Source organism: Oncorhynchus nerka, linkage group LG6 (genome assembly GCF_034236695.1).
Source record: "Oncorhynchus nerka isolate Pitt River linkage group LG6, Oner_Uvic_2.0, whole genome shotgun sequence".
NCBI lineage: Eukaryota > Metazoa > Chordata > Actinopteri > Salmoniformes > Salmonidae > Oncorhynchus > Oncorhynchus nerka.
In genome coordinates, this window is record NC_088401.1 from 46,066,970 (window position 1) to 46,079,041 (window position 12,072).

At 41.6% G+C, this 12,072-nt stretch overlaps 1 long non-coding RNA gene across 1 annotated transcript; it reads right to left on the reverse strand.

Moving 5' to 3' along the window:
• Positions 1 to 951: 951 nt before the first annotated feature.
• LOC115131128 (uncharacterized) lies at positions 952 to 2,066 on the reverse strand. The gene is made up of 3 exons (XR_003863895.1): positions 1,920 to 2,066; positions 1,687 to 1,811; positions 952 to 1,577 (listed from the first exon to the last, which is right to left on the reverse strand). It is a non-coding gene; the product is annotated as an uncharacterized LOC115131128 (long non-coding RNA).
• Positions 2,067 to 12,072: the final 10,006 nt, after the last annotated feature.

Below are 12,072 nucleotides of genomic sequence, written 5' to 3' on the forward strand. Positions count from 1 at the left end.
CCAGTAAGCTTCAACAGGACACATGGAAAGAGATCCAATGTTCTACCATTTGAAATAATGGTGTAGGGTACAATGCACTGCTGAAATATAGGGTTTGGGCAACAAGGGATTCCACTCAGTATCAAATGTTCATTGATACACGTTTACTGATTTAAAGTCAAACATAAAAATGAATGATAGGCATGTAACTTTTTAGAAAGGTGATGTTGTACTTGTAATGTTGCAAGGGGCAGCAATTGCTTACTTCATGCTGCAGCAGCACTTTTTAATTACATCAAAATAATCCATTCATACTACAGTATGTAATCGATTGAAACACACACACAGAGCTGTTAGTGTTTAAAATAACTTAAGGATTCGCCCCTTTTTTTCAATTTAGCCTAAAATGACTTGTCCAAATGTAACTGCCTGTAGCTCAGGACCTGAAGCAAGGATATGCATATTCCATTTGAAAGGAAACACTTTGAAGTTTGTGGAAATGTTAAATTAATGTAGGAAAACATAACACAATTTATCTGGTAAAATATAAAAATGTTGTACCATCATTTTGTATTTCTTTTGTACCATCATCTTTGAAATGCAAGAGAAAGGCCATAATGTTTTATGCCAGCCCAGGCACAATTTAGATGCTGACCACTAGATGACAGCAGTGTAAGTGCAAAGTTTTAGACTGATCCAATGAACCATTGTATTTCTGTTCAAAATGTTGTATCAAGACGCCCCAAATGTGCCTAATTGGTTTATTAATATATAACTGTGCATTCTCCTCAAACAATAGCATGGTATTCTTTTACTGTAATAAGTACTTTAAATTGGACAGATTAGCAAGAATTTAAGCTTTCTGACAATATCAGATATGTCTATGTCCTGAGAAATGTTCTTGTTACTTACAACCTCATGCTAATCACATTAGCCTACGTTAGCTCAACCGACCCGCGGGAGACCCACCAATCCTGTAGAGGTGCATTTATTTATTTATTAAGACCTTTACTTTATTTATTTATTTTAGCAGTCCCATTGACACCAAGGACTCTTTTGCAACTCACAATTACACAACAAATCACAATCATGGCAGCCTAGAAAATACTCCAAGAAATTATGAATTATGAAGAACAACCACATTCCTCAGTAAAGAGGTCCTCAACCAACATTCTGAGTTGCTGGTGATGTCGCCATTTTCTAGGACCGGAAGAATCGGAGGAGAGGAGGTGAGGAGAGGAAATGGCAACAAATGAGCTGAAATTAGACATTTCTTCTCCACTAGTACATCATCATACAAATAAAAATTTACTTGAGGTGTTTAGAGGGTGAGGGGTCAACATCGAAAGACCAGGCTGCTCCCAAGGGAGGTGATGGCAGCCTTCTCTCTGAGAGCGAGACCGAGAGAAAGAGGCAGGGGTGGTGTATGATTTCAAAAAGCATAGTAGTCATCATCTGAGCTCTCAGCAATAGAACTTCTATCTTCATTTGAGTTTCCATCTACATGAGAGTCATCAAAAAAAATTGTTCACTCAATCTTCTCTTCAGGAGGCAGAGATGACCATTCCTCCCTCTCTCTGACAACTCCACTGCATTGCCTAAAAGTCATATGTAAAGCAGTAAATTATTACAATTCCACTACACAAAATAGTGTGGAGGATATTTGTAAAGCAAGACAAAAAGCTCAGTCCAAAAAACAGTACAAACTTCAACTTTGTAGGCTCCCCGGTGCCTCTTCATCTCCTGCACCAGGATTCACTCGTCCTCCTGCAGTCTGTTCACCAACATCAGTCTGTCAAAGATTGCCTTTTTGATGGCAAGAAGGCTGTTGCCTATGAGATGTAAACTCACAGAGGTATATAACAGAACAACAGCAATGATCGCAGACTACAATGAAGGTAAACAATCACAATAGATACCTTCTGCAATCATATACTTACTGGTGCCAAGGGCCTCCCATGGTCACACAAAGTTGTCAGTATTGAGCAGCTCATCCACTGTGGGGAGCCTAAACTCTGCCTGATGCTCGTGAAGTTGCTGAGTGAGACAATGGTGCAGAAAGTTAATATTATTTTCAAACATGTTATTACTTCAGATTTATATTTCTAAGGAAGGAGGCAAAGAGTAGCAGTCTAGTTTCAGTTCCTGATAAGGCATGCCAGTTGCAATGGAACTAGGACAAAAAGGGATGTGGAACTCAACTCGGCATAAGGTCAACAGGTGAAGAGAGAAGACAGTGCTGGAAAGGGTCCCATTGAGGCCCACCCTAAAGACCATCTAACTACAGTAGTGGCCAAAAGTTTTGAGAATGGCACAAATATTAATTTCCATAAAGTTTGCTGCTTCAGTGTCTTTAGATATTTTTGTCAAAGGTTACTATGGAATACTGAAGTATAATACAAGCATTTCATAAGTGCCAATGGCTTTTATTGACAAATACATGAAGTTGTTGCAAAGAGTCAATATATAAGACCTCTGCAATACGCCCTGGCATGCTGTCAATTAACTTCTGGGCCACATCCTGACTGATGGCAACCCATTCTTGCATAATCAATGCTTGGAGTTAGTCAGAATTTGTGGGGTTTTGTTTGTCCACCTGCCTCTTGAGGATTGACCACAAGTTCTCAATGGGATTAAGATCTGGGTGGTTTAACGGAAAAAGGGGAGTTTCTGGGGAGTTTCCTGGCCATGGACCCAAAATATCGATGTTTTGTTCCCCGAGACACTTAGTTATTGTAACGGTTCTCTTGACTTGAAGGAGAGGCGGACCAAAATGCAGCGTGGTTTCTATTCATGGTTCTTTAATGAAGAAAACTATACATGAACAGAGTAACAAAAACAAGAAACGTGAAAACCTAAAACAGTCCTATCTGGTGCAAACACAGAGACAGGAACAATCACCCACAAACACAGTGAAACCCAGGCTACCTAAGTATGATTCTCAATCAGAGACAACTAATGACACCTGCCTCTGATTGAGAACCATACTAGGCCGAAACATAGAAATACCCCAAATCATAGAAAAACAAACATAGACTGCCCACCCCAACTCACGCCCTGACCATACTAAATAATGACAAAACAAAGGAAATAAAGGTCAGAACGTGACAGTTATCACTTTTGCCTCATGGCAAGGTGCTCCATCATGCTGGAAAAGACATTGTTCGTCGCCAAACTGTTCCTGGATGGTTGGGAGAAGTTGCTCTCGAAGGATGTGTTGGTACCATTCTTTATTCATGACTGTGTTCTTAGGCAAAATTGTGAGTGAGCCCACTCCCTTGGCTGAGAAGTAACCCCACACATGAATGGTCTCAGGATGCTTGAGCAAGCTCTGTACTGGTGGTGCCCCGAGCTGAATCAAATTTAGGAGACGGTCCTGGCGCTTGCTGGACTTACTTGGGTGCCCTGAAGCCTTCTTCACAACAATTGAACCACTCTCCTTGAAGTTCTTGATGACCCGATAAATGGTTGATTTAGGTGCAATCTTACTGGCAGCAATATCCTTGCCTGTGAAGCCCTTTTTCTGCAAAGCAATGATGACAGCATGTGTTTCCTTGCAGGTAACCATGGTTGACAGAGGAACAACAATGATTCCAAGCACCACCCTCCTTTTGAAGCTTCCAGTCTGTTTTTCGAACTCAATCAGCATGACAGTGATCTCCAACCTTGTCCTCGTCAACACTCACACCTGTGTTAACGAGAGAAGCACTGACATGATGCCAGCTGGTCCTTTTGTGGCAGGGTTGAAATGCAGTGGAAATGTTTTTGGGGATTCAGTTCATTTGCATGGCAAAGAGGGACTTTGTAATTAATTGTAATTCATCTGATCACTCATCATAACATTCTGGAGTATATGCAAATTGCCATCATACAAACTGAGGCAGCAGACTGTGAAAATTAATATGTGTCATTCTCAAAACTGTTGGCTGTACAGTTCTATCCCATACGACGCCCATGAGGGTCCTAGACTTAGGCAGGTCATGACAATACCAGTGAGAGGAACATACTGCATTTCTGCCTAACAACAGAGACGGATTGTTTATCTTAGACATACAAGACATACTCCACCTAGTCAGAAGGTATAAATATATGCTAGTTTCAGTTCCTGATAAGGCATGCCAGTTGCAATGGAATGTCTGTGGGTTGAATAAACTTGGTTTGAGTTTTTTCTGGTTGTCCGTTTTAGTTTTTGCTCTATTTTTTCATAACCTAACACACCTTCAGGCCACTGCTTCAGCTCAGCAACTCACCCCTGAAGCACAGTGCCGTTGATGTCCAGCCCTGCCTGCTTTTCTTCAAGGAGGCTAGTCTCCTCTTTCAGTCTTTTGACATTCTGATTCTTTTTTTTTTAAGGAATAACATATGTGAAGGTTCTAATTTGTCAAGTGAATCACACAAAAAAAAGTGTCTTTAATGTATACAGTCATCTTGATGTTTTACTACATCAACTAAAAATAATAAAAAGCTGAGACAGGATTGCAGACAGAAGATCAGACATGTAAAAATAGATAAACGAGAACGAGAACCCCCCCTCAAAAAATACCTTCACATATCTCTTTGCCAACATACAATCCATATTATTAATGCTAGTAGTGTGAGAAAGTCTGTCCATACATCTTCAGTCAGCTTTTTAAAGAAAGTATTACTGTATGCCTAACCAATCAACATAAAGACTGCAAATACAGTCATGTGTAAAATGGAAAAAACAACAACAATACCATTTTGAATATAGCATAACATAACATCATAGCATTATCAGTTAACCCCAAAAAGTAAATGTCCTTCACTGTCAGCTTCTCCCTTCAGAAATAACATGTGTCCAAGAAAATGTCCTGCTTTGGGGCAATTTCTTTGGTTTCCATTCGTCAATGTTCATTATTTTCTAGGGTGGGATAATTAGACCCCCGCACAACCCCCAATATGGAGGACTATGGACTGCTTTGTCTGCCTCCTACCCTTTGACCTGGCCTGGCATGGTTGCACCTGCACAGAGTATATACACCCTCAGCCTTAGCTCTCACGGTCATTTGAGTACTCAAGCCTCACCACCGCGGCAAAGTGACAGTCCAGGAGAGGGGCAGTTAGGTTTATCTTACCAATTGAAGTATGCTGGAACTGAAATATAAGCAACAATTAATAGTTACACATTAGTAAGGGAATTATGTTGCAATCACAAACCTTCTTCAACATGGCTGATGTTATCATGTGTACTTTGTCATGATAGCAGCTCTGGATATAAAACTATTCACCTGCTCGACTTGCGGCCCTCCCCATTTGAGCTATAATGCCATAATGAACAATTTTTTTTTAAAATAATGTATTCATTCTATTATTTAAAAAAAACATTACAATATCCTTTCTGCATAACAAAAAAAAAGTCAAGAAGGAAAACAATTTCCTCACAAGACAATTAATGCGCCTTTGCATGCATAACGGACACAAGTCTGTAAATATGGCCAGTATTTGCAGCCGACATTGCACCAGAAAAAAAACACCATGCCAGCAGAAGACAGCTCCTTCTGCAAGTACGTTGCATTGGCGTAGAGTGCATTTGTAAAGTATTTAGACCCCTTGACTTTTTCCATATTTTGTTACTTTACAGCCTTATTTTACAATGGATTAAATTGTGTTTTTTTTCTCATCAATCTACACACAATACATCAATAATGACAAAGCAAAAATTGGTTTTTAGAAATGTTTGCTTATTTAAAAATAAGAAAAACTGAAATATCACAGCACTTTTTTGAAGCACCGTTGGTAGTAATTACAGTCCGGGTCTTCTTGGGTATGACTCTACAAGCTTGGCACACCTGTATTTAGGGAGTTTCTCCAATTCTTCTCTGCAGATCCTCTCTAGCTTTGTCAGGTTGGATGGGGAGCATCACTGCACAGCCATTTTCAGGTCTCTCCAGAGATGTTAGATCGGGTTCAAGTCCAGGCTCTGGCTGAGCCACTCTAGGACATTCAGAGACTTGTCCCAAAGCCACTCATGCATTGTCTTGGCTGTGTGCTCAGGGTCATTGTCCTGCTGGAAGGTGAACCTGCACCTCAGTCTGAGGTCTTTCATCAAGGATCTCTCTGTACATTCCTCCATTCATCTTTCCCTTGATCCTGACTAGTCTCCCAGTCCCTGCCCCTGAAAAACATCCCCACAACATGATGCTGCCACAACCATGCTTCACCATAGGGATGGTGCCAGGTTTCTTCCAGATGTGACGCTTGGCATTCAGGCCAAAGAGTTCAATCTTGGTTTCATCAGACCAGAGAATCTTGTTTCTCATGGTCTGAGAGTCCTTTAGGTGCCTTTTGGCAAACTCCAAGTGGGCTGTCATGTGCCCTTTACTGAGGAGTGGCTTCCGTCTGGCCACTCTACCGTAAAGGCTTGATTGGTGGTGCTGCAAAGATGTTTGTCCTTCTTGAAGGTTCTCCCATCTCCACAGAGGAACTCTGGAGTGACCATCGGGCCCATCTACCCTGATTGCTGAGTTTGGCCGTTTAAGAACTATGGAGGCCACTGTTCTTGGGGACCTTCAACGCTGCAGAATTGTTTTGGTGCCCTTCCCCAGATCTGTGCCTCAACACAATCCTGTCTCAAAGTTCTACGAACAATTCCTTTGACCTTAGGCCTTGGTTTTTGTTCTGACATGCATTGTCAACTGTGAGATCTTATATAGACAGGGTGTGTGCCCATCCAAATCCTGTCCAATCAATTGAATTTACCACATGTGGCCTCAAATCAAGTTGTAGAAGCATCTCAAGGATGATCAATGAAAACAGGATGCACCTGATCTCAATTTTGAATCTCATAGCAAAGGGTCTGAATACTTATGTAAATAAGGTATTTGTTTTTTTTATATACATTTGCAAAATGTTCTAAAAACCTGTTTTTGCTTTGTCATTCTGGGGTATTGTGAGGATTTAAAAAAAATGTAATCCATTTTAGAATAAGGCTGTAACATAACAAAATGTGGAAAAAGTCAAGGGGTCTGAATACTGTCTGAAGGCACTGTAGTAATATCAGATTGGGAGGGCGCTTCCAAATCGACAACCAGACCAGGCCATGGACTCTCCTAATGGATGCAGAGTCCTCAGGGCTAAACCACTATCTGGTGATGGATGACATGGTGGCTACCATGATCCTCCCTGACAAGGAGGCTGTTGGCAAGGTGCCTCACCTCAAACCAGGACCTGAAAGAGTAAGCGATGAATGGCTACAAAGCACTTTCGGGACCCTCTCCCTCATGGTGCACCTCGTAAACATGGCTACGAGGCTGCAACCCTACCTCGCCCTGCTGATCCCTCGCCTCCCAGGGGCTGGTGATGAGTTTCTTAACCTTTTTGGGATAGGGGGCAGCATTTTCACTTTTGGATGAATAGCATGCCCAGAGTGAACTGCCTCCTACTCTGTCCCACATGCTAATATATGCATATTATTGTTAGTATTGGATAGCAAACACTCTGAAATTTCTAAAACTGTTTGAATGATGTCTGTGAGTATAACATAACTCATATGGCAGGCGAAAACCTGAGAAAAATCCAACCAGGAAGTGGGACATCTGAGGTTTATAGTTTTTCAAAGCTTTGCCGACCAAGTACACATTGAGATATGGATGAGGTTGCACTTCCTAGGGCTTCCAATAGATGTCAACCGTCCTTTGAAAGTTGAATGAGGATTCTACTATAAAGGAAGGGCTCATGAGACCTGTTTGAGTCAGTGGTCTGGCATAGTGCCTCAGTCTCATGACGCGCGCTCCCGACAGAGTTACCTCTCGTTCCAGTGCCTTTTCTGAAGACAAAGGAATTATCCGGTTGGAACATTATTGATGTTTTATGTTAAAAACATCCTAACAATTGATTCCAGACATTGTTTGACAATGTTTCTAAAGGACTGTAACGGAATTTTTCGAGGTTTTGTCTGGATGAAATGCTCGCGCCTCATGAAGTTGGATTACTGGGCTGAACATGCTAAACAACATGTGGCAATTTGGACATAAATGATGGAACTTTATGGAACAAATCAGTCATTTATTGTCGAACTGAGATTCCTGGGAGGGCCTTCTGATGAAGATCATTGTTACGGATACAAGTATCCTGTGTGTGTATCCTGTGTGTGTTTCTTTTCTCTCCTTCTCCCCTCACAGGTGAAAATCATCACTACCCAATCAGTCACCAATCCAATCATCAATCAGAAGACACACCTCCTCCTGTTTCCTACCCTATCACAGTTCCTTTCCCTTGGTTTAAAAACCGTGTCAGTTGTTTGGTCTATAGCGCAATCTCTCTGTAAATGCCATGTCTGTAGGTCTCTCTGGTTCACTCTCTCTTTGTGTATTGACCTCTCTTTTGTTTGAGCACCTCCATAGCACTTTGTCATCACCTGTGAGTATTGTTTTTGGTTATGGTGTTTGTTTGTTTGCTGGTGGGAAAAGGGGAAACCAAGACAAGTCGCCCATGGGCATACACTACCTGTAGGTAAACTTTGTTAAATACACTAGTTAGAACTGGGCGGGCCACCCACTGTATTTTGGTTCGTTAGTTAGCTGTTGTTAAAGTAGGCTAGTCTAGCTCAGGGGTGTTTTGGATGCTTATTGTTTCTTTCCTTGGGTCCAGCTCAGCCCCTTTTCCTGCTTCCCCCCCCCCCCCCCCATTACCGTGTGTTTTCCAATAACCCTGAGTTTGACGGTAGATTTCAGTTGTCCTGGTTATTTCGTTCACACTGTCACTATTATAATTTGCCTGAGTTATGTGTTACGTTTGTTGAATAAACATGGATCGCAATCTACACGCTGCTCCTTCACCACAAGAGAACCGTTACAGCTCTTAACCTCTTCCTTCTACCCTCTACTTTTTGAACATTCTGTTAAAAATCGCAACATTTCAGCGCCCTGCTACTCATGCCAGGAATATAGTATATGCATTTGCTTAGTCTGTGTGGATAGAAAACACTCAGACGTTTATAAAACTGGTTAAATCACTGCTGTGGCTTTACCAGAACGGCATTTACATCGAAAAGCACAGGAAAAACTGATCACTGAAAATGGGAAAATATATCTATGCGCTACTTGAACCCATTGATAAAGGTGAACCACAATTAATTGACTGAGGTTGCAGTACCTACAGCTTCCACACGGTGTCTAGAGTCTTGTCATTTCCCTTCGAGTTTTTTCTTGGTCAAACACATGCAAGGCACCGTATTTCTTCAGGTCTAGGACCAGATATTTTCGTTGAGTTTCTAGCCGGACATTTTTCCAGACGGACAGCTAATGATCTTTACATCGCCTCCTGATGAATTTTATCGCTTATTAACGTTTACTAATACCTAAAGTTGCATTACAAACGTATTTCGAAGTGTTTTGTGAAAGTTTATCGTCGACTTTTTGAATTTTAAAAAATGACGTTACGTTTTGAAACAATGTTTTTTTCGTTTATCACACAGTCTACATATAACGATATTTAGGCTTTATATGGACCGATTTAATCGAAATAAAGACCCAATAGTGTTTATGGGACATCTAGGAGTGCCAACAAAGAAGATGGTGAAAGGTAATGAATGTTTTATATTTTATTGTGCGGTTTGTGTAACGCCGAAATGCTAATTATTTTGTTTACGTCCCCTGCGGGTCTTTTGGGGTGTTACATGCTATCAGATAATAGCTTCTCATGCTTTCGCCAAAAAGCATTTTAAAAATCTGACTTGTTGCCTGGATTCACAACGAGTGTAGCTTTAATTCGATACCCTGCATGTGTATTTTAATGAACGTTTGAGTTTTAACTAATACTATTAGCATTTAGCGTAGCGCATTTCCAGAGCTCTAGTTGGGACGCAAGCGTCCCGAGTAGAAGCAAGAGGTTAAAGTTACAATGTTTCCATTACAATGTCTTTAATGATATCACAAAACAACAAATTATCTGACATGATTGTTCTTTAAGTCCCTCACGACCATTTCCCACATTATTTGTGTTAGAAATATTGTTGCATTATCCACTTTTGGCTATTGGAGTTTGAGGGAAGAATCTCTTTGTAACAAAGGGTTCTGTCCCCTCAATACTGCCTGGCATGGAGAGAAAGTTCCTGCAAGGTATTTACGACCATCATTACAACTGGCCAACTCCACCAGGAGAGGGGGTCATGAAACTTTTGATTAGCCGGCACCTTTGATCTCCATCCAGGAGGGCAAGTCAGGACAGTACATAGTTAATGAGAGACTGGGTTGACACAGCACAGAGGAGCGAAAGAGACGTAACCAAAAATACAACATGAGAACAAGCGGACAGGAGCGGAGCTAGCATGTTGGAGTGAACGGCTGTGTGTGAGAGGCTCCTGCAACTTTATGGCACTTTTTACAACAAACGTTTCTTTCTAATACAAAATTGTAACTTTTTATATGAAAATGCAGAGTAATAAGCGACCAAAGGACAATAAATCCACAGCGGAGGCCTACTCCCCACTAAACAACGAGACAGACATGGCGGAAGGCACATGCAACAACGTGACACTTACAGAACTTACCCGGGCTTTGGGGGATCTACGTGTTGCTATAGCTGAGGATCTTAAGGCCACTATTGCTGAACTGGACACCAAAATCGAGAGCATCATTTGAACGGTCGCTTCGCATGGCCAGAGTATTGTGGACCTTGAGAAAGCTTCTGAATTCAACGCTGGTAGGATTGACGAGTTAGAGAAGCTATGCACGTCATTGCAGGATAGTGTGCAGAGGCTTTCTGTGAATGTGGTGGACCTGGAGGGCCGATCCAGACGTAATAACCTTTGCGTTGTTGGTCTGGCAGAGGGGGTGGAGGCGGGCTCTCGCCCCACCGACTTCTTCGCCAAGCTATTGAGGGATGCAATGGGATCAGATGTTTTGGCTTCAGATCCCCAGCTGGACCGTGCACATCGCTCCCCTGTCCCAGTGCTTAGACCGGGCCAACGCCCTCGCCCAGTAATCATCTGTTGTCACAGTTTCAAGACCAAGGATCTTATCCTGCGTGAAGCTCGAATGAGGGGCAACCTGTCACATAAAGGGCACCCATTCCGTGTCTATGAGGATTATGCGCCCGATGTGGCAAAGCATTGCTCCAACTACAGAGAAAACATCTACACCAAACTCTACAAACTCCATCTTCGCCCAGCCTTGCTCTTCCCTGCAAGACTAAGGATTACCCCGCCTTCCGGTGAGAAGATTTGGCTCTCCTTGGTTTTGGACGCAGAGAAGTTTATCTGGGAATATACGCCAATCCCCCGTACAGGTTAGAGTGCCTTGTCATTGTGTGTTAGGGTCTGCTCATGGACTCAAATCCATAATGTTGAGCCCGTTTTAATACGGTTTCACCCAAGGGCTACCGAACACGTAAGACGCTGACCCAACCAATGGATGGCGGTCAGAGCTCTCATTTAACGTTAAATTCACTTTCATCCTGGCTGTGCTCAGAGCGACGCATATTTTTACTTCCAGGGTTGATCACTGACACCTTCGGATGGATATACTTATATTAACCCATTTTTGTTTTGTTTCGTTATTTATTTTTCAAGCCTTAAATTATTCTTATTACCATACCATTTATTTATTGCTTGCAGGGAACTGGGGGTGATGGTTGGGAAGGGGCAGATGCAGACACCTGGTTTGCAAGTTGATGTTTTGCGCCGTTCTGCCTTTGTCTAGCCGTGGACCGCTCTCCCGACTAGATTCCCACCAGCCCTCTGTAGTGCTTGTGTCTGTGTAGGTGTGCGTACATATAATTAATATTTGTACTTTATTACTATTTTCTCTTAGCATTTTAGTATTATGTATGTGTATATTTTAAATCACTGTAGATTGTTATTCTGGGGTATGAATGTTTGTATGTGTATATGTGCATATGGATGTGTATATACATATTTTTTAAATATATATTTTTATATATGCATTTTTTTGTGTGGGTGTGTATGTATGTGATATATAATATAAATATTTTATTTAATCTTAAAAAGGAAAAGTGTGTGTGTGTATATATATATTTATTTATTGGGGGGTACGTTTAATTTAGCAAAATCCTTGTTCCGATCTCCTGACCCACAGTATATAAAGGTACGGCTGTTTATGTCGGTTGCGGATG